Here is a 24303-nt window from a genome sequence, read left to right as displayed (position 1 = left end):
TAGACCAACCTATGGCATATGACAAGTGGTGGTGCATGAGTATGAGCTGAGGCTCGTGTTGGACCAACCTAGTTCTCACGGTCGTTATATCTAATCTTTTTGGTTTTTATATTTTGTTTAGTCTTTATATTTTTTGTATGTTTGAAAATCATTTTACAAAAATTATTTGAAGAAATATCATCAAATTTTTTTTTTTTGATAATGTCATTTTTCAAACTATATATATATACTTAGATTCATACTTGGATTCGATGGCTGATTGGACTAGCTTTGGGCAAGCATGTTTAATATGATTGATATATTTCATAATCGATTATAAATTACTTTTTCTATGGTAAATAAAAAGTAATTTTATTTTTTATTGTTATTGTAGTGTTTAACACTGTATATTGTATGTTAAGATATTGTTATTACTCTTAAATTTTGGTGATCGATAAAATCAAAACAACACCTAATTGTTTCAGAAAACAGCCGCAATATATTTTGTACAAGAGGAACGCTTCAACCACTAGATCTCAACCTTTTGCAATATCTCAGTAGCTTGAAGAGTTTCAACCGTTAGAAGTTTTCCGACCGTCTACTTAAAGACTTCAACCACTTCATTAAATGAGTTATTTATTGAACTCTTAATGAATAACATTCTCTAACATTCAATAGTTTTGCACCGCTACAAGCCAATCATGTCTTGCTCGAGTCCCGAAAAAGATCTTCATTTATGTCCCAAAATGGAAAGACTATTCAATTATTCTACAAGTTCTGATGGAGCAAACAGTTACTATAAAAAGGATATCTAGCAGCAACTCTTTAGAGGAACAGGATTCAAAGTTGCATAAGCAAAGAGAACATTAAATGTTTTCGCAGCTGATAGTGACACATCATTTCAACGCTACAGGTTTACGTTACATATCCTTTGTCGACCATTGGATTGATGGTATATATAAATGAAGAGTTGAAGAATGCAAGCATAGATAACTGACTTTTGCACTCCACGACATACAAGCTTTTCAACCGCTATATTGTCACATCAGTAAGCTTGCATATCTGAAGATCTTGAGCCTACTTAAAGTTTCATCCTTTATCGCTCATTCATCTATCTGATCATTCAAGGACCAACCTCGTGCCATTCAAGCATATTGTTTCTTTATATCAATAACCTTTGGGTTATTTGATTTATTGAGTGGTCTGGTGAACTTATGATTCTTAAATATCCAGAGGTGTTAAGTACTCACTAAGAGTTTCAACACAGACAGTGTGATAATTCCTGATTGGAGTGGATTGTTGCAACAGTTTGTAAAGCCAAAGTCTTTTAGTGGAATCTTTCCTAAAAATGAAGAAGGGGTGACGTAGAAGTTTTATCTCCGAACATCCATAAAATCTTGTGTCTTTACTTTCAACAATCTCTTACATTTTGAACGGTTTTTTGTTAACAAACTAGCCAACCAGTTGTATCTATCATTAGAAATTTGGAACCGTCTTCCGCATTTTTTAAGTGGTTCACATTTTTAACCGTTCGAGAAAGTTTCAACCGCCTAATTTATTGTTAAAAAATTTTAAAACGTCAATTTCATAAATAGTTTATTCATCTCCCTCTCTAAACTCTTTTCTGATCCTAACAAGTGGTATCAGAACGGGTTTTCTTGAACTCTAATATCTAAAATCTATATATGATATTATTTAACAAGATTCTCATGTTTTCAAAATAAGATTATGATGATTCGAAAATTCATATGCAGGCACACTTAGCTGCTCAGGATGATGACATGTGGTATGTCATCACAGACGGTCCTATGAAAATTCTGAAAGTTAATTCAGCTGTTGCTGTAACTGAAGGTACCTCTCAGATGGTGGAAAATCATCGATCTGATTGGACTCTGAAGATAAGAAGAAGGCAAACCTTGACAATGTGGCCAATGATATATTTTACAAAACTCTAGATAAGAATATATTTGCTAAAATTAAAACTTGCTCTACAGCGAAGGAGATCTGGGAAAAGCTCACACAACTGTATGAAGACAATGATCAAATCAAGGAGAATAAACTAACCGTTGTCATCCACAAGCTCGACAATGTCAAAATGAAGCCTGGAGAAACTCTTTCTGAGTTTGATGAATGGTTTAGCAATATCATTATTGAACTTATATATCTAAGTAAAGAATACTATAATCGTGAAATTACTTTGAAGGTGATGAGAGCCCTTCCCGGAGGATGGGATGTAAAGACAGTGGCTATACGAGAATCAAAGGATATAAACAAGCTAGAGCTTCATGACCTTTTCACTGATCTCAAAGCATATTAGTTCGAGCTTGGAATTCAAACTAAGGAAGAACCATCTACACCTTAATCAACTGAGACTCTTGCTGTAACCACAGTGACTCATCTGGTCAAAGATTCTCCAAGTAAGAAATCAGCTGAGTAATTAAGTAATGAGACTATTTCTTTGTTCGTTATGAGATTTGGTAAATTCATACGCAAAAATCAATCTAAGTTTACTAAACCGTATTACAAAAAGAACCATACAGATGATGATCAATTATGCTTTAACTGTAGCAAAAAAAGCATTTTATTGCATAATGCAACAGGCCAAAGATGGATGAGAAGAAACCGACTGAGAGGAGACGGTCCAAAGATGATAATAAGTTTGTCAAAAAGAAAGATCAATGAGTTTTAGTTGCAGAAGAAGGCAAGAGCAATTGGGATAATTCAGACTCAGAGCAGTCTATCCCTGAGGAATCCTCAAGTGAAAGTGATGGTGAGGCAATCAAATATCTCATGGCTGATGAAGAGTCAGAAACTACCGGAGATATGGTATTTGATTTTGATTTCTTATAATTTACGCGAGATGATCTTGTCACAGTATTGCGTTACATGGTAAATGAGTTTAAAGGACTCTCTCAACTGTTCGATGAAGCCAAAGCAGAAAACCAAGACCTAAAAAACAAGTCAACTCTCTCCAGCTGTTCACAACAAAAGAAGGTTGGTAGTTTGAAAGTAAAGATAAATCTGTTAGGGGCTGAGAATGATGATTTGCAAAGATTATTCCATACCACTTTCAAAGAAAACAAACGGTTGATAGATGTAGTCAACTCATGGAATAAGCCATCTGCTTCTCTTGAGAAAATGCATGAGATGCAGAAACCAGCTGGAGATAGAACTGGGCTTGGTTATAGTATCATTAAGTGCAGTACTTCTGAGGCACAAACTCAACCGTTACTAGATCAAGGTAGTTCAAAATCAATTAAATTTTTTAGATCTAGTAGGATATGGTTACCTGATGCTATCGAGGGACCTACTCCTATTTCAGCTCTCATACAAGCTGCTGAGGTTGCATTAATCGAGGATACATGACAAAAGGAATTGTTCATGAACATAATAAGCCTAAAGTCCAAGTCAATCAAAATGTAAATTTTGAGAACAATGGAAGACATCGTGGTCTAGGTTACGTCAAATCCGAGAGTTTGAAATCCAACCTATCTTGGCTTAGACGCAGGACAAATCCAACCGCTCACAAACGGTTCATATTGGTCTCGCAGGAAATCAAGTTCAACCGGATATCCCTCAAAGAAAATAAGACCTAACCAATACTACAATAGCTGGCCTGTTCAAAAGAGATACAAACTGAATGACAAGGACAAACAGCCAAAACAATATATGGCAAAAGAAAGAACACATCATTTGGGTTATTTGATTTACTGAGTGGTCTTGTGAACCGAGGGTTTTTAAATATTCAGAAGTGTAAAATAATCACCAAATGTTGGACACATGAAATGTGATAAGTCCTGATTGGAGTGGGCTGTTGCAACCCTTTGTAAAGCTAAAGTCTTTGAGTGAAATCTTTCTTGAAAATGAAGAAGGGGTGACGTAGGAGTTTTATCTCCGAACATCCATAAAATCATGTGTCTTTACTTTCAGCAATCTCTTACATTTTGAACGATTTCTTGTTAAAAAACTAGCCAACCGGTTGTAGCTATCATTAGAAATTTTGAACCGTCTTCCGTACTTTTTAAGTGGTTCAAATTTTTAATCGTTCGAGAAACCGTCTCACAAGAGATCTAATCTTGTTTGATATGTTGAACTGTATCATAAATATTGTTTCCCTTGCAGTTGGGTTATGGCAACGACCATTTTTTTGATTATCTCTAGGTCAACCGCGTCTTCTGGTCACCAAATTGGTCTACGTTCACAAACAAGGTCTTAAGCATCTATATCAATTCTACCAAAACCTTGAATTGTGCATCACAATCTTCATTATTAGGTGGTGAAAGTCACACATCACTCGAGTACTCATGCTCTCCAAACGCTTGAAATTATAATCAACCATCATACAGTTATGTTCAACCTCGTGCAGCCTATAAAGTAGCGATTCTTGGAGCCGGTTGTGATATTGGCCAGCCAATGTCCGTTCTGGGCAAGATGTCGCCAATAGTTTCTGCATTGAATCTTTATTATGTACTGAATGTAAAGGGTGTTTCTACCGACACACCCTCTCAAGTTGCTGATTTCACAGGATCATCTGAGTTGGCCGATTCTTTTAAGGGTGTAAATGTTGTAGTCATACCCGCTGGTGTTCCACGAAAGCCGGGCATGACCTGAGATGACCTTGATGAAAAAACTCATGTTGGCATGATTTTGGAGACATTTATCCTGTTTTTTTTTTTTTTCAATTCAAGACGAACTATGTCACAAATCATACGATATACAATGTGACTGAACTCATGAATGAGCTACAAACTTATGAAACTCGTATAGATGATAAGAGTGAAAAGGCAAATGTTACTGAGGCTAATGTGGCTGTGGGGAAGGCGGATTCTTCAAAAAATAAAAAGAAGAAAAATGTGAGAAAAACAGAAAAGATCCATAAGAATAAGGGGAAGGCTACTGAACCTAAACCTAAGGAAAAAAATTTCCATTGCAACATAGATGGTCACTGGTGAGGGAACCATAAGAAGTACCTTGATGAGCTGAAACAAAAGAAGAAACAAAGAAAATCCGATTTATGAGTCATGGAAACATGCTTTGTTGAGAATGATTATTCAAGCTAGATAGTTGATTCAGGAGCATATAACCATGTTTATGTTTCTTTATAGATGTTAGAGTCATCCAGAGATCTTGAAGATGAAGCTTCCATGATGAGAGTTTGTAGTGGGGAAGATTGTCGGCGACATCAATTGGGACATTGTGGCTGTCATTTAATAATAATAAATATTTATTTTTGTAACATCCGAAAAATCAACCTACGTAAACCACATGCATGCAAAATTAGTTTAATTACTTAATTGTTTTATTTAATTGATTTTAAATGCTAGCATGATATTTATTATATGATGAAATATATGATTGCATGATTAAATGATAATATGACATGATTTCTTGAAATTAAGGATTTTACCCGAATATTCGATAATATGCAAGGAAAAGGAGACCGGGGACGACCAAGAAAAGAATATGTAATTTTTATTAAATAATGGCAAGGATTTCTAATATGATTAAAAATGATTTAATTTTTTAAAAATGTTGGAGTTCGAATTATTTTACGAGTCGAGCTCGATTTTTCCCGAGAAGCCGGTTTTCGGCAAATAAGGAGTTTTAAAAGATCAAAAATATTATTTAATGGAAACTAATTTTATAAAGTTTTATTATTTAATTAATTAAGTGTTATTGGACCCAATTTAATTAATTTAAGTATGCCCAATTACCCTTAAGCTTGCAAACCAAAAATCAAAGCTCATTAGTATGTTAATTAAATTATAAATAAGCGTATTAGGTCTTCAAAACCTCACAATACACCTTCCACCAGCAACCATAACACACCAAACACACACTTATTCAAATTCGAAATATTGTGGAAAAAAGAAGGCTAGGAGTTCTTCGTCGACCGGTTGTCCAACGTCGCACCCTCGCCAACGATCGAATAATCGAGCGCTATAAACGCAAAGACACGTTTTCTAAACTCTTTTAAACATCATACAAATCATAATATTTGTGTGTTAATTGTTTATGCATGAAAAAAATTGGTGTTCGATTATTTTACGGCGGGATACATATTTTTTCAAAGTGTCAACGATTTTATGTTTATTTGGAAAACATTTTTGATTCATAAATTATGAATGATTTATAGCCAAAACATGACAAAATAATTGAGAAAACAAGGCTGGAAATCGTGGGCTAAAATCAGAAAGAAGAAACCGTAGGTTGTGTGTGCATGTTGTGGTTCATGGACTCGTTTCTTTGCATGGGGGCTCACGGGTTGGCCAGAGCTTGAGTTGGGGCTTGGGCTAGGCATGGGTCAGGGTAGGGATGTAAACGAACCAAACCGTTTGTGAGTTATTCGAAGCTCGATTCGATAAAAGCTCGTTTAATGAGGCTCGTTAAGATAAACAAACCAAACTCAAACTTTACAGTATTCGGCTCGTTAGCTCGTGAACGTGTTCGTTGGTAAGTTTATGAGTAATCTTTTAGATGAAAAAATAATAGTTTTGATATTTGATTTATTAATTTTGCATATTATTTATGAAATATATAGAAAAATCTATTAAATTTATTTATTATAAAAAATTTACAAATTTTAATAAGAATAATATATTTTTCTTTAAATATATAATTTACTTATTAATTAATTTAATGAAAATTTAAATGTATAATTCATATTTATGAAGCTTGTTTAGGCTCGATAAAGACTTGAATAAGCACGTGAGCCATGCATATATTCGTTAAATAAAGCTCGAGCTCGGCTCGATTATAAACGAACTAAGCTCAAACATTCAAGAGTTCGGCTCGGCTCGACTCGATTAGATCCCTAGGTCAGGGTCAGGAATGGTCCTAGCATGGCTAGGAACCCTCGTGCGCAGCTTTGGAAGAGTCCCATGGAGCAGGGACTCCTCGCACGGTCTTGTGGAACTGACAGCAGCCAAGGGGGCTTACTGATGGGGCTAGGTGGCTCAGGGTAGGTTCATCAGGGTCCTAGGGTCATGGACATGGGTCGGCCTAGGTGCTAGAGCGGCTGGGTTGGAAGGTGGCTCGAGCGAGAGCCATGCGAAAGGGAAGAGAGGATCGCGCAGGTGTTGTTCTCGTGCAGCACCTTGCTGCGTGGTTCAGGGATTCGGGCTGGGGGTGGCTCGGGTCAGGGACTAGTCAAGAGTCAGTAAGAGGCTAGTGTGGTCAGTGGTTAAGGGCTGGGAGAGTCCTAGGCGGCTAGGAGTCCCAATACAACAAGAACACTACACACGCACACACGCATGCACTTGGGTTCAGTGTGCAGGTGCTTTGCCGCATGTCAGAGGCTGGTTCATGGGCTTGGGGCTGGACAGTAGGGTTCCTATATGGCTTTGCTTGGGTTTTGCTCGAGGTGGCTCGGGCATAGCTCGAGTAAATTGGGAGATGGCTCGGGTGGCTCGATAAGAGGTCAAATTCGAAAATTAAAAGATAAAAAATTAGAACCATGGGTTCACGGGTGTGGTTCATGGCTCACAAGAGTAGAATAAATAATAAAAATGTTATGTTTAAAATTTTGGATCAAAATAATGAGTTTTGGATTTACCTGAGATTTAATCGCCGCACGAAACGTTAATTAAAGAATTAATTGAAAAGCCTAGTTTTAAGCTTTATAAAATTATGAAAATTATATTTAAGCTTAAATAATTATTTAGAATAATCACATGTCATTAAAAGTGAGAAAAAGATAAATTCAAGAATTTTTCTGTCCATGGGCAAAACGGTAATTTTTACAGTTAGGAAAATACGTAAACGCTTGACAGCGTCCCGAAGGATCATAATGCTTGTAAAATGATATTATATGATTTAAAATGATGATTCTGGTGATAATATGTTATTTTATGATTTGAAAAAGTTGTACAATTTTTACTGTCTAAAATGCTATTTTTGAAAAGTTATGCAATTTTATGCTTTTTTTAAAAAAAAATTATTTTGAGGGATGTGAATTGACTATGATATATGATATATGATTTATAAGGGATCCGTTTTAAGAACGAACGGTGAACTTACAATTTTATAGGGATGTCGTGAGGGTTAAAGGCCCAGAAGGCGACCATCTATGGGAGAAGGCCTCCGAGAGAGGCCCAACGATCGTATTTCCATGACGGTTCCTAGTGTCCGTCCTCATGGGCCATGTGGAGCTGAAGACTGATCAGTCGACCGGAGGATAAAAGCTAGTCACTTTCAAGGATCAAATTTCACCCAAAAATGATATATGATTGGAAGCTTTACGATTTTAATGATTTTATGATATATGATTTATTGATGCTCAAAAGCTATTTTTAAATGATTTTTAAAAGATTTATTTATGCTTAAATTTATTTTAAAATGATTTTACTATTTATGATTTAATTGTGCTTAAATAATTTTAAGTAGTTTATTTATGTTTAAAAGCTATTTTAAATAAATGTATGATTTTTTAATGCATGTGATTGCATAGGTATTATTTGTTATCCATGTTTAGAACGTGCTGAGTCTTTAGACTCACTAGGTTTGTATGATGTATGATTTTATGATTTATGGGAGCCGCTGACGTTTGAGTGGATCGAGTGCAGCAGTACACACCCGAGGGCCTTTATGTTTCCGCACTAACTAGATAGATTTATAATTTAAAGATTTATGTTCATGATTTTTATTAGAGATATTTTTATTCTTTATTGTTATTGTTAGTTGATCTATTTAAAGGTTAATTTAGGAAGTTTTGGTTAGGTGATGATTTAGGATTTATTTATGCACTTAAGATTTAAATTGTTAATTTATTATGATTGTTAGAATTGTTAAGTTATTTTATTTTGTTAGTATTTTCGAGTTTATGATTTATGATTAGTAATAAATAAAAAATCGAGGTCGTTTCAATTTTGTTCCATGATTCCAACGTAATTTGATTTCGGTTTCGAAGTTGAACGAACAACTTATTTATGCTTCTTTTAATATTAATTTTGTTTCAATTAATAAGAATCGTATGAATATTTGTTCTGGTTACATTGAGAATGGTCTATTTTTTATTTTAACCAATTTCACATAATTTACTTCAAACCGAAATGTTCAATGTGGCTTAACCTACCCCTAAAAGAAGAAATATTTCTGATGAAATTAGTGACAAATATTAGTGGCATTTAAGGCTTGGTCATATTAACATGGATACAACGGAAAGACTAGTAAAGGATGTTCCTTTAAAAGAGCTAAAAGTTGGAACTCTATCGGTCTGTGAATCATGTACAGAAGGAAAAATGACCAAAAGAAATTTTTGGAAAAAAAATCATGACTCTTAGATCTGATCGGGGAAGAGAGTACATGATTATGAATTCAAGGACCACTTGATTGAGAATGAAATTTTGTTAGAGCTCACGGCACATAGAACACCACAATAAAATAGTGTGGCCGAAAAAAGAAATCAAACTTTGCTTGACATGATGAGATCAATGTTAAAGTTATTCTTCTTTTCCTAACTCATTTTGGGGTTATGCACTACAAATTGATGTATATACGTTGAATATTGTTCCATCTAAGTCGATCCCTAATACTCGTCTAGAGTTGTGAATGGTCGCAAACCTAGTTTTTGACACATCTTCATATGGGGCTGTCCAGCACACATTGAAAGGAAAGACAAGAAAATTGGAACCTCGTTCTGAAGTAAGTATATTTTTGGGCTATCCCAAAGGAACAAGATGAGATATGTTTTATATTGTTGTTGATAATAAAAAAATTTTATCAACAAATGCTTCTTTTCTTGAGCAACACCATATGGTAAATTTCAAAGCCATAAGTAAAGTAGTTCTCGAAGAGTTGCTGGCTGATGAGATTAGCCCCATGACAACAAGAGTTATTGAACAACAAAGAGTGGAGACCACTATTCTAGATCAAACATCACCACCACGAAGTTGTGGGAGGGAAATAAGATTGACCATTCTCTATTGTGATGAAAGGGAAGCATAAGTTGCAGTAACCGATGGAGGTGATGATGATCCATTGACAAACAAGATTGCAATGAATGATGTTGATCGAGAAATATGGCAAGAGGCCATGAAACTTGAAATGGAGTCCATGTATTCCAATTCAGTCTGGGTGTTTGTAGATCTACGTGAAGGTCTTTATCCTATTGGTTGCAAATGGATCTATAAGAAAAATAAAGGAGCTGATGGGGAATTAGAGACTTTCAAGGCTATGCTGGTGGCAAAGAGTTTTACCCAAAAGAAAGGAGTAGACTAAGAAGATAATTTTTCGCTAGTAACCATGATAAAATCCATTGGGATTCTTTTACAATTGCTCATTATGATGATGAGATATGATATATAGATGTCAAGATGACGTTATTGAACGGTCATCTTGAGGAAACCATTCATATGGTCCAGCCTGAGGATTTTGTGGCTAAAGGCCTAAAGCATAAAGCCTGCAAGCTGCAAAAGTCCATTTATGTAATTAAACATGCTTCTAGATCTTGGAACATAATATTTGTTGAAGCGTAAAGTCTTATGAATTTCATTAAAGTATGGGTAAACCATGTGTCTACAAGCAGATAAAGGAGATAAAATGGTCTTCCTAGTTCTTAATGTAGATGATATTTTATTCATTATGAATGATGTAAAATCTTTGTCTAGCATAAAGAATTGGCTAGCTATTCAATTCCAAATGAATGATTTGGGAGAACCAAGCTATATTCTCGGGATCAGGATTTTCTGAGATCGTAATAATATGCTTCTAGCATTGTCTCAATCATCATACATTGACAAAGTACTTGTCAGATTTGCGTTGCTAAATCAAAGAAAGGTAGTTTGCCTTCTAGACATGGAGTCCATCTCTCCAAAGAGCAGTGTCTTAAAACACCGCAAGAGTAAGAGAAAATGAGACAAATTCCCTATGCACGGGCAGTTGGTAGTCTTATGTATGCAATGTTGTGTACAAAACCAGACATATATCATGTAGTGGGAGTAGTTAGCCGATACCAGTCAAATCCAGAATTAGATAATTGGGTAGCAGTGAAACATATACTCAAATATCTGAGAAGAACAAGAAACTATATGTTTGTTTATTATCTGTGGATTTGATTCCTACTAGATATATAGATTCTGATTTACAATCAGATAGAAACTCTCAAAAGTTTACTTCTGGTGTGGTGTTCATTTTGGGAAATGGAAGTACCACGTGGAGGATCATCAAGCAAACTTGTGTTGTCAATTCAACTATAGAAGCTGAGTATGTGACAGCTTGTGAAGTAGCTAAAGATGTAGTTTGGCTCTATGAGTTCTTGAAAGATCCAGAAGTTGTTCCAATCATGCATGAACCAATCAAACTCTATTGTGATAATAGTGAAGCGGTGGCCAATGCCAAAGAACCAAGAAATCACCGCAAAGGAGAATATATAGAGCGAAAGTTCCACTTGATACGAGAGATTGTCACCAGAGGAGATGTTTCAGTTCAAAAAATTGCTTATGCAAACAATACAGCTGATCCAGAATTACTAAAATTCCTTTCCATTTAATAAAGGTGTAGAACATTAAAATCTCATTATGATAGTTTCTTTTTTGATATATACATGTGTAATGCCCGAGATTATATCATTTTAATCCGAGATTATTGATTTACGAATTGATGTGATTATGGATGGACAACTCCTAGAAAGACTTGGGAGAACATGTGATTGTGTGTTGGTCCAGAAGATCTCGCGCACATGCGTGGAGACGAGGCGCGCATATGCGCGAGCAGCAAATGCCGAGGTAGAAGACCTCGCGCATATGCGCGAGACTAGGCGCGCATATGCGCGAGCATGTGAAATGTCCGAGTGTCGAGACAGAGAGTCTAGCGCATATGCGCGAGACGAGGCGCGCATATGCGCGAGCAGATGAATCTACAAGCGCTGAGACAGTAGGTCTCGCGCATATGCGCGAGCATTGGACGCGCATATGCGCGAGACGTGCTGAATGAACAATGAGCCACATGTCTTGCCATGCATGTTAAGAGGTAAACAAACCCTCATTCCAGTCAGAATATTGTAGCAAGGAAACCGAGAAACCTCCATAGAAATCCTCAAGGTTTTTCTCTAAATTTTAGAATTCTGATTGTGCAAGATCCGGCCATTCGATTTTCAATCCGAGTTTAGTCACGTGCTTCTCTTGTCAAGAGATTTAAAGGGATGTAAGTTTTATTATTTCCTATATGGTTCGAAAATTTGGTATCGAAGAAATCATAGTTTGATTGATATTATGTGTTCTTGAGATTATGGTAAGCGTATAATCGAAACCGGATCGAAGAACAGATAACATATGCAATTGTTATTATTTTCCAGCCTATGTTGAATGGAGATTGTACAGATTTTGAAATTATGGGCTGTAATTGTTATTGATTATGAGTTGTGGTTTGTATTTGTTGATGTTTGAGTTGCCGGATATATCGAGATTACGATGTTATGCCGTCGAAATTTAAGTAGATTGAGTATTGATCAAATCATGTCTTGCTTTGAGGTGTATGTTGATATTGTACTTCTCAAAAATGTCATTCCAGAGTTGGTATTGAAGGCTTCGAAGACCGAACAAAGCCAGATTGAGATGTTATTGCGTCAACCAAGAACTACGAAAAGAAAGGTATAAATCAATGTTAAACCGGGAGAGATAACTCGAGTAAGAGATAGCTTGAGTTTCCCAAAACCACATACTATATTGTTATCGCTTTGATATGTTTACAATTCTTGAGATTAATATGCTTAGTCTATTGAGTTATAGCAAAGCATGTATTATGAGTCTTTGGCAGAGGTGCCAAGTCACTGGACGTTTGGTTTATATCGATGTGCTTAGGAGAATATCGACTCCTATTGTAGATATTCGATATAGTGTACCGAAGTCCGGAAATAAGAACGTGCCACCATCTAGAAGGGAAGAGTAGATGGGAGACTTGTTACGTTCTTATTCAAACCGGGATCCCTAGATATTTTAAGAGTCAAGTCAAAGAGTAAGAGTTAAAGAGTTTTATTTGAAGCATTGTATCGATTTTTGTTTTCTTAGACTATGATACATGTTGCTTGATAAATGTTATATGCTTTTGTATATGTTTATATGAAATGCATGTGTATGTTGTTTATACTGGAAAATATGTTTCTCACCGGAGTTATCCGGCTGTTGTTGTGTTTGTATGTGTTCATGACAACAGGTGGGACAGGATCAGGGTCGAGAAGAGCATGATAGATCGAGATTAGAGTGGTGATCCGGGCTTAGAAGTAGAGCTGTTGTTCAACACATGACATGTAGTTGATAAACACTAGTTTGCTATGACTTTATTTTAAACAAGTTTTGTACCTTTGATCATGTTGTAGATATTGAACTTGATCTTGTAAATTGAATAAGAAAGAACATAATTTGTTGTAGTATTTTGAACATTTGTGTATGAAGTGTTCAACAGTTAAAAAAATAAAATAAAATTTTGACCTAGTTTATTTAATTGATCCATTTAATCCCAACGATGATTGAAAAGAATGAGTTAGCGTCCGGGTCCCCACAACGGGTGGTATCAGAGCTGTATGTTCCTTAGACTGGAATAGAAGCGAGTGAGCGGGGTACATTGAGTTTTCTTTCTTGCTTCTGTGGTACTAGCATGCGATTATTGTAATGCTGATTTGCATAATTTTATGCTAGTATGACAGCATGTTTTACTGCTTTAGAAAGTACATGTTTACCTGATTATCTGATTGATTGGGAACATGTATTATTGAAGAATGAATAAGAACCGATTCTTGATCAGAGGTATGATGATCAGAGAAGGACTGAGACAGATTTGTTAGATTTGACTACTAACTGTTTTGATAATCAAATATGCCTCATCGAATAATCCCAGAACAGGGTAGTACTTCAAACAAGCCGATGGATGTTACAGCGACACCCATGGAAACACTGTTAACGAGATTTCAATCATTCAAACCGCCGAATTTGAAAGGCACTGAGAATTCTATCGATTGCGAGAGCTGGCTTGATGATATTGAGATGTTGTTTGATTCACTTGACTATGCAGATGAGCGTAGAGTCAGACTGATTGGGCACCAGTTACACGAGGTTGCAAAAAGCTGGTGGCTCACAACCAAGAGAGCTTTGGAGCATCGAGGTGCGGTGATTACTTGGAAGATTTTTAAATCTGAATTTTATCAACGATTCTTCCCAGTATCGTACAGAAAGGACAAGGGTACAGAGTTTGCTAACTTGAGACAGGGTCATCTGAATATTGAAGAATATGTGGCCAAATTCTCTACCTTGCTACGTTTTGCTCCTCGTGTTGCTGATAATGATGAAGCAGTGGCTGATCAATTCATCAATGGATTGAATCCAGATATTTTTACACTGGTAAATGCAGGGCGACTATGGGGACCCGGGCTCTAACTCAATTCTCTTTGGGATTAATTGGATCTTTGTTCGAAAATATGGGTCATAAAAAAAATTTCTTTTAACAATATCATAAACAAATGCATATAAACATGCACAAGGTCTTTATCTATTTTATTTCAACAACATAAATTTATGTCTTGTTTCATTTCATATATACAAACTAGTGTTCAATACCAACTACAAACCACATGTAGTACATGTCTAGTAAGAAACCACTAGTAATCTTCTTCTACGCCCGTAATCTCCACGCTATCTCGATCTCTCATCTCTGTCGCGACCCAGATCTTGTCCCACCTGTCGTTATGCACATATACTGACACAACAACAGCCAGAAACTCCGGTGAGAATAAATCCCAGTATAAAACATGGTATACATGCATATACACAATATAAATCATGAAACATACCATCATGAATAAAATCAATAGTAATAGGTTCCATAATCTATGAAACCAAATCAATATAAGCATGCAACTGAAATCAATTCAGATCTTGGACTCGACTCATATCTAACTCTAGGGATCCCGGTGTGAATAAGACGTCACAGTCTGCCACCTACCGTCCCAATCGGGGTGACAATACGTCTTATTCCTAGAATTCGGTCCTGTCTGTACCGAATGTCTACAAACGGAGTAAATCTGCTCCTATGCGTCGATACCACCGAACATCTAGAAATTTGGCAAATCTGCCAATGACTCTCCTATCTTAAATGCTTGAATATAAATCTATAAACAAGGCATAAACATAACAAGATATAAACAACAATCTAGTATGTGATTTTGGGAAACTCAAATTAAATCTAATTCGAGTTGTATCTTCCCGAATTCACATGAATTATACCTTCTTGTCGTACAGTCTTTATTGAGATCGAAGTCTTGAAGTCGATTCTTGTCACTAGAAATCTGGAATGGCAATGTCACATATCACAATATCAATCCACAACTCAAACTTATACTAGTACGGATCAATATTTAGTCTTGGTACATTTTGACGGCATAACGACGTAATTTCTCGATACCAATCAACTCAAATATCAATACTCAATAGCAATACTCATAATTCTTATCAACATCAATCCACAAGACTGAATTCTGCACCATCGCAATTCAATATATGCTGGAAAATCATAAGATCACATATGATATCATTTCTTCGATCCGGTTTCGAATATACATTCACAATAATCATAAGAACACATAATAACCATCAAAATATTATTTTCCCCAATCTTTTACTTTCAAAATATTCTGAAACTTAAAGATACTTACATCCTTAGATAGCCCTTGATGAGAGGAGCAAGAATTTATGCTTGGATTGAAGTTTGAATGGCTAGATGTTGCACAATTTATTTTCTAAGCTTGAAGCAAACTTGAAGATTCTGAAGCTTTTCCTCTCCTTTCTCTCGGTGATGACCAGCTGAAATGAAGACTCAACACATTAAATTGCATGGCAAGGGACACATGGCATATTCTTTGTTCTGCACGCAAGACCGCGGGTGCACTCCCTCTGGACCGCGGGTGCGGTCAGCTCACGGCACAGCATTCAGAAATTCAAAAACAGCGACCGCGGGTGCGCTCTTGTTTACACCGCGGGTGCGGTGTCTCTTCGGCAACACATTCCAAAATTCAAGGTAAATGATCGCGGGTGCGATAGGTGTTGCTGTGCGGGTGCGGTCCTCTGTCCATGCAACATTTCATAATTTCGTTTTATCAACCTACAATTCTCGGGCATTACAGCGACCAAATAATTTTGCTGATGCCTTGAACAGAGCAAAAGGAGCTGAAGCAGGCTTGATCAAGCAGCGAGGAACTTCGTATGTCGCTCCAACACCGAAACAACAACAACCTTCAGCCCAGTTCCACCAACCACCTCCCAGATTTGATAGTGGAGGTAGCAGCAGTGGGAAGAAAGATAATCTGAAAGCCCGAGGGAAACAGTTTAAGAAGTCTGGAAGTAGCTCATCTAGTTCCAGTGGTTCACGACAGACCGGTTCTGGCCAGAACCAGAATTATACCGGGGTCTACTGCAGAACTTGTGGAGGGAGACACCTAACATAGCAATGCCAAGGAGTGCTTGGTAGTTGCAACATCTGTCGACAACTGGGACATTTTGCCAGAGTCTGTCCACAGCGAGGTTCTCAACGATCCCAGGGAGCAGAATCATCTGGATCAGTGGATCAGGCTGATAGATGATCATCTGTTGTTCACTCTTTCTAGCCACCAACTACCCAGTCACAGCCGAGGCCAGGAGGAATCCAGACTGTTAGCCAGCCTCCAAGACAGCAGGCCAGAGTGTTTGCATTGACTGAGGAACAGGCCCAGGAAACACCTGATGATGTGGTTGCAGGTAACTGTTCTCTTTATGGTTATCATGTTTATGAATTGATAGATACGGGTGCATCCCATACTTTTATCTCTAAGCAATTTGCATTGATGCATGATTTGCCTGTTGAGTCATTATCTACTGTAGTATCTGTCTCTTCACATTTGGGAAGAGGTCTTATATCAGTGAAGTCTGTTAGACATTGTATGCTGCAGTATGATGGTAATGAGATAAAGTTAGATTGTATTGTACTCGGTTTGTCTGATTTTGACTGCATTATCGGTATTGATATGCTGACCAAGTACAGAGCTACGGTAGATTGTTTCCAAAAACTTGTAAGATTCAGACCTGAGATGGCTGATGAATGGAAATTTTACGGTAATGGTTCCAGAACTCGAATTCTTTTGATTTCTGCTTTGTCTATGACTCGATTATTACAGAAAGAAGCAGAGGGATTCCTTGTGTATTCAGTAGATGTACTGAAGTCGAGCCCTTCATTGGCAGATTTTACCAGTAGTATGTGAGTTTGCTGACGTCTTTCCAGATGAGATTCCGGGTTTGCCTCCAGTCCAAGAAATAGACTTTAGCATTGAATTGATACCAGGTACAGTACCTATTTCTAAAACTCCATACAGAAAGGCACCAGTTGAATTAATAGAATTGAAAGATCGGCTAGAAGATTTACTAGCCAAGGGTTACATCAGACCGAGTGTTTCTCCTTGGGGCGCTCCAGTACTGTTTGTCAGAAAGAAAGACGGTTCAATGAGACTCTGCATTGACTATCGGCAATTGAACAAGGCTACGATAAAGAATAAATATCCTTTGCCTCGTATTGACGATATATTTGATCAGTTGCAGGGTTCTTCTGTTTATTCCAAGATCGATCTAAGATCTGGATATCATCAATTGAGAGTCAGAGATTCTGATATATCGAAAATAGCTTTCAGAACCAGGTATGGCCACTATGAATTTATAGTCATGCCGTTTAGTTTAACGAATGCTCCAGCTGTATTTATGGGTTTGATGAACCGTATATTTCAGAAATATCTTGATGACTTTGTGATTATCTTTATTGATGATATTTTGATTTATTCAAAGAATCTGATTGATCATGCTGAGCACTTGAAAATTGCATTAAAGACTCTGAGAACTGAGAAACTGTATACAAAGCTATCGAAATGTGAAATTTGGCTGAAACAAGTTGTATTTCTGGGGCACATTGTATCTGGAAATGGTATTTCTGTTGATCTTAGCAAAGTTGAGGCTGTAATCAGTTGGTCTAGACCGACATCAGTACCAGAGATACGCAGTTTTATGGGTTTAGAGGGCTATTATCGTCAATTCATCAAAGATTTCTCTAGTATTGCTAAGCCGATTACTCAGCTGACCCAGAAGAATGCCCCTTTTGTTTGTTCAGAGGCGTGTGAATCCAGTTTCCTGGAATTGAAGAAGAGATTAACCAGTGCTCCGGTGTTGACTATCCCGTCAGGTATTGGTGATTTTGTTATTTATTGTGATGCTTCTCACAGAGGTTTAGGTTGTGTTTTGATGCAGCGAGGACACGTTATTTTTTATGCCTCGAGACAATTGAAATCACATGAGATTCGCTACCCGATTCATGATCTTGAATTGGCTACCATCGTATTTGCATTGAAGATCTGGCGACACTATCTATATGGTGAGAAATTTGAAATTTATTCTGATCACAAGAGTTTGAAATATCTATTTTCACAGTCAGAACTGAATATGAGGCAACGTAGATGGCTTGATTTATTGAAAGATTTTGATTGTGAAATCAAATATTATCCGGGGAAATCGAATGCAGCAGCTGATGCACTGAGTCGAAATGTATGTTCTTTATCCCTATCGACGATTGGTGTCTCGAATTTGATTGAAGATTGCTATGTTTCTGGATTAATATTTGAGACAGATTATCAACCTCTGAGACTATGTACCATTCAAGTTGAACCAGAGTTGATTTTAAGAATCAAAGAAACACAGAAAATCGATCAGAATATTTGTGATGGTCAGATCAGGACATCGATCAGAATATCAGGTTTGTGATAATGTGTTATATGTGAATAATCGTCTTGTTGTGCCAGATGTTTCAGACTTCAGACAACAAATTTTGACAGAAGCACAATGTAGTCGTTTTAGTATTCATCCTGGTGGCAGAAAAATGTATAATGATCTGAAGAAACAGTTTTGGTGGAAACAGATGAAATCAGATATCGCAGATCTTGTGTCCAGATGTTTGAATTGTCAACTGGTGAAAGCAGAAAGGAAGAAACCAGGAGGTCTGTTGCATAGCTTATCTATTCCAGAATGGAAATGGGACCACATTTCCATGGATTTTGTTACGAAGCTACCACGATCCTCCCGAGGTTGTGATGCGATTTGGGTTGTTATTGACAGATTAACCAAATCAGTGTGTTTTATTCCTTATTGAATGACGTACAGACATGACCAGATGGCAGAGATTTATGTCAGAGAAGTGGTCAGATTGCATGGCGTGCCAAAGTCCATTGTATCAGATCGTGATCCTCGATTTACTTCGCACTTTTGGCACAGTTTGCAACAAGCTCTAGGTACGAAATTACACTTGAGTACTGCATATCATCCTCAGACAGACGGACAATCAGATAGGACTATCCAGACATTGGAAGATATGCTTAAAGCTGCAGTGCTAGATTTTGGCACTAATTGGCAAGATTCCTTACCACTTTGTGAATTCTCATACAACAACAGCTATCAGACGAGTATAGAGATGGCTCCGTTTGAAGCTTTGTACAGCAAGAAGTGCAGATCCCCTCTCTATTGGGATGAGATATCCGAGATACCTGAATTTGGGCCTGACATGATTCGAGAGATGACTGAGAAAGTAAAGCTGATTCAGCAGAGAATGAAGATAGCTCAGGATAGACAGGCAAAATATGCAAATATTCGACGTCGACTTTTAGAATTTGAACAAGGAACAGAGTATTTCTGAAGATTTCTTCTTTCAGAGGCATTGTCAGATTTGACAAGCGAGGGAAGTTGTCTCCACGTTATATTGGTCCTTATGAGATTCTGGAGAAGATAGGTAATTGTGCCTATCGACTCGCTATTCCTCCTTCTCTATCTGGAATACAAGACGTCTTTCATGTGTCTATGCTACGAAAATATTTTCCTGATGCTTCTCATGTTCTTCAGCCTGATGAGGCAGAACTCGATGAAACTCTGAGTTATTTTGAAAAACCACTTCAGATTCTCGATCGTAAAGAAAAGCAACTCAAAACGAACATTATTCCGCTTGTGAAAATTCAGTGGAGTCGTCATGGTATTGAAGAAGCTACCTTGTAAACTAAATCAGACATGAGACAGAAACTTCCAGAGTTGTTTCACTAATGTGAGTTTTTTATTCAGCTTCTGTCATATATTCTTATTTTATGTGATTTGATTGCCTGCGATTTCGAGGACGAAATCATGTCTTGGAGGGGGAGAATTGTAATGCCCGAGATTATATCATTTTAATCCGAGATTATTGATTTACGAATTGATGTGATTATGGATGGACAACTCCTAGAAAGACTTGGGAGAACATGTGATTGTGTGTTGGTCCAGAAGATCTCGCGCACATGTGCGGAGACGAGGCGCGCATATGCGCGAGCAGCAAATGCCGAGGCAGAAGACCTCGCGCATATGCGCGAGACTAGGCGCGCATATGCGCGAGCATGTGAAATGTCCGAGTGTCGAGACAGAGAGTCTGGCACATATGCGCGAGACGAGGCGCGCATATGCGCGAGCAGATGAATCTACAAGCGCTGAGACAGTAGGTCTCGCGCATATGCGCGAGCATTGGACGCGCATATGCGCGAGACGTGCTGAATGAACAATGAGCCACATGTCTTGCCATGCATGTTAAGAGGTAAACAAACCCTCATTCCAGTCAGAATATTGTAGCAAGGAAACCGAGAAACCTCCATAGAAATCCTCAAGGTTTTTCTCTAAACTTTAGAATTCTGATTGTGCAAGATCCGGCCATTCGATTTTCAATCCGAGTTTAGTCACGTGCTTCTCTTGTCAAGAGCTTTAAAGGGATGTAAGTTTTATTATTTCCTATATGGTTCAAAAATTTGGTATCGAAGAAATCATAGTTTGATTGATATTATGTGTTCTTGAGATTATGGTAAGCGTATAATCGAAACCGGATCGAAGAACAGATAACATATGCAATTGTTATTATTTTCCAGCCTATGTTCAATGGAGATTGTACAGATTTTGAAATTATGGGCTGTAATTGTTATTGATTATGAGTTGTGGTTTGTATTTGTTGATGTTTGAGTTGCCGGATATATCGAGATTACGATGTTATGCCGTCGAAATTTAAGTAGATTGAGTATTGATCAAATCATGTCTTGCTTTGAGGTGTATGTTGATATTGTACTTCTCAAAAATGTCATTCCAGAGTTGGTATTGAAGGCTTCGAAGACCGAACAAAGCCAGATTTAGATGTTATTGCGTCAACCAAGAACTACGAAAAGAAAGGTACAAATCAATGTTAAACCGGGAGAGATAACTCGAGTAAGAGATAGCTTGAGTTTCCCAAAACCACATACTATATTGTTATCGCTTTGATATGTTTACAATTCTTGAGATTAATATGCTTAGTCTATTGAGTTATAGCAAAGCATGTATTATGAGTCTTTGGCAGAGGTGCCAAGTCACTGGACGTTTGGTTTATATCGATGTGCTTAGGAGAATATCGACTCCTATTGTAGATATTCGATATAGTGTACCGAAGTCCGGAAATAAGAACGTGCCACCATCTAGAAGGGAAGAGTAGATGGGAGACTTGTTACGTTCTTATTCAAACCGGGATCCCTAGATATTTTAAGAGTCAAGTCAAAGAGTAAGAGTTAAAGAGTTTTATTTGAAGCATTGTATCGATTTTTGTTTTCTTAGACTATGATACATGTTGTTTGATAAATGTTATATGCTTTTGTATATGTTTATATGAAATGCATGTGTATGTTGTTTATACTGGAAAATATGTTTCTCACCGGAGTTATCCGGCTGTTGTTGTGTTTGTATGTGTTCATGACAACAGGTGGGACAGGATCAGGGTCGAGAAGAGCATGATAGATCGAGATTAGAGTGGTGATCCGGGCTTAGAAGTAGAGCTGTTGTTCAACACATGACATGTAGTTGATAAACACTAGTTTGTTATGACTTTATTTTAAACAAGTTTTGTACCTTTGATCATGTTGTAGATATTGAACTTGATCTTGTAAATTGAATAAGAGGGAACGTAACTTGTTGTAGTATTTTGAACATTTGTGTATGAAGTGTTCAACAGTTAAAAAAAATAAAAAAATTTCGACTTAGTTTATTTAATTGATCTATATAATCCCAACGATGATTGAAAAGAATGAGTTAGCGTCCCGATCCCCACAACATGCATATTATTTCTGCTTGGTTCGATGTTGTCCTTAAGATATTATCTGAGGGACTAGAAAATGGCAAACAATATTTTGGCTATGTGGGATTTACAGAAAAAAGATGCAATCCCACAAGGGAAAAAAAATTGGATAGTAGAACTATACCAAGTATCCTAATTATTTGTCATTTAGAATAAAATTGACATTTAAAAAAACTAAAAACCTCATACTCATCAATAAATTTTTACCTAGTATATGCATCACATGTATATAATAATATAATATTTTTTTAGAAGTTTTATTATAATGCAGGTTTTAATTAATATTAATATAATTAGGTGGAAAAAATGCATGAGATAATAAGTGAGATCAAGCTTAAATCAATCACACACCTTCTATTTTTTGTCTAGCTAGTGATCCAATATTGACAAAGGATCTTATTTGGTTAGGAGTTAGCATGACTTGATTAATTAAGACAAATTGAAGAATTATAAATCGATGACTTAAATTATATATGACACCAAAATTCAAAGTTTTGGAAGAAATATTTAATTAAAGACTCAATTGTAATAAAATCTTTAACACGATCAAAAAATATGGAAAGAATACATAAAAGAAATAAATTGGATATATAATTAATATGTATTACAGTTGCAACTTGCAAATATAAACCTTTTTGCAATTCAATCACAGCCGTATGATCAAGTGAGCTCTTAACCAATCATTTTGTTCCACGTCATCAAACATTTCAGGAGTAACAGAAATCTGGTGCACAGAATTTTTTTGGTCCAACACCAAATCTAATCTCTCTCTTCTCTATTTTTTAAAATAGATAAATAATATCTAATTGGATAGAGTCGTCGAAACAGATCAACTTATTGATTTTTTGACCCGAAAAAAATGGTTGGTTTTTGTTTTTGGATGCCTTCCTCGCCTATATAAATGAGCCTCTCATTCTGAATAAATCCACACCATCAGCAACCCTCATCTCCGTATTGTTCCAGCGAGAGTCTTGTCCAGCAGCATCATATTTTAGAACATCATCAGCAGCAAGAAAGGAACGAAGTCCTGCTGAAATTCCTTCAACATTTCGAGCAAGAGTACTGCCACCATGTTATCAAGCCAAATTCTGTCCAAACCCGACCTTCACCATTCAAAATATAATATCTTATGTTCTGAATATCATAACAAAATTCAATAAAATCTAATGGTTCAATTTTCATATATATCATTGGTAAGAAAACAACTCAAATTCTAGACAAGAATATCATATCTATTGTTTTCGTCCATAAGCTAGTCCAAAATACTACCAAAACTAATCTTTATCATTTACAATTTAGTTCTTACTTGTGAACGTACCGTCCAAGTTTGCGGTAGATCCATTGGTTTAATTAAGTGCAAACATTTATGCAAGGTGATTGATTTTCGAGTGATAAATTTCAGCTTGTTCTTTCATTGTTTTTAGAGCATAATTTAGCACGTAGGTTTTTCGTTTTAAAATAATATGTATGCATCTATGTTGCTAAGTATATTCATTTTCTTCACAAATATGTGTATAAGTTCAAATTTACTGTTATGATTCATGTTAGAAATTGTAAATGGAAAAATTCTGAAACATGATAAGATATGACAATTTATGGCTCTAATGTATTAGGTAAGAATAACCGTTATATGGCCTTATCCTTTAGAGTAATTACATATATGAGACTGGTCTATAACACAATGGAAGATGAAATAGCAGTGCAATAAGAATTCGAATAATATATGAATATGATATGTCCATATTATGTTTATGATGTGTTTTGAACTATGTTTCTCATTCTGCTTATGGTGTTTATGTTATGTTTTTAGCTATGTTTCAAACTCTACCTATTCCTTGTCACGACCCTTGTCGTGACATGTTACTGCGATATTGTACCTTCGAATCTTCATGATTGTATATAGAGTAGGTCTCTTGTGAGAAGGTCTCACGAATCTTTATTTGTAAGACGGGTCAACCCTACCGATATTTACAATAAAAAGTAATACTTTTAGCATAAAAAGTAATACTTTTTCATGGATGACTCAAATAAGATACTCGTCTCACAAAATACGACCCGTGAGACCGTCTCACACAAGTTTTTGCCTTGTATATATATATGAAAATTTTGTTATTTCGTTGTTTGATAGACCCCTACTTGCTAAGTATTTCAAAAATTACTCTTATTTAC

Source organism: Primulina tabacum, chromosome 3 (assembly GCF_025594145.1).
Source record: "Primulina tabacum isolate GXHZ01 chromosome 3, ASM2559414v2, whole genome shotgun sequence".
NCBI lineage: Eukaryota > Viridiplantae > Streptophyta > Magnoliopsida > Lamiales > Gesneriaceae > Primulina > Primulina tabacum.
Note: the sequence above shows the minus strand (reverse complement) of the source record.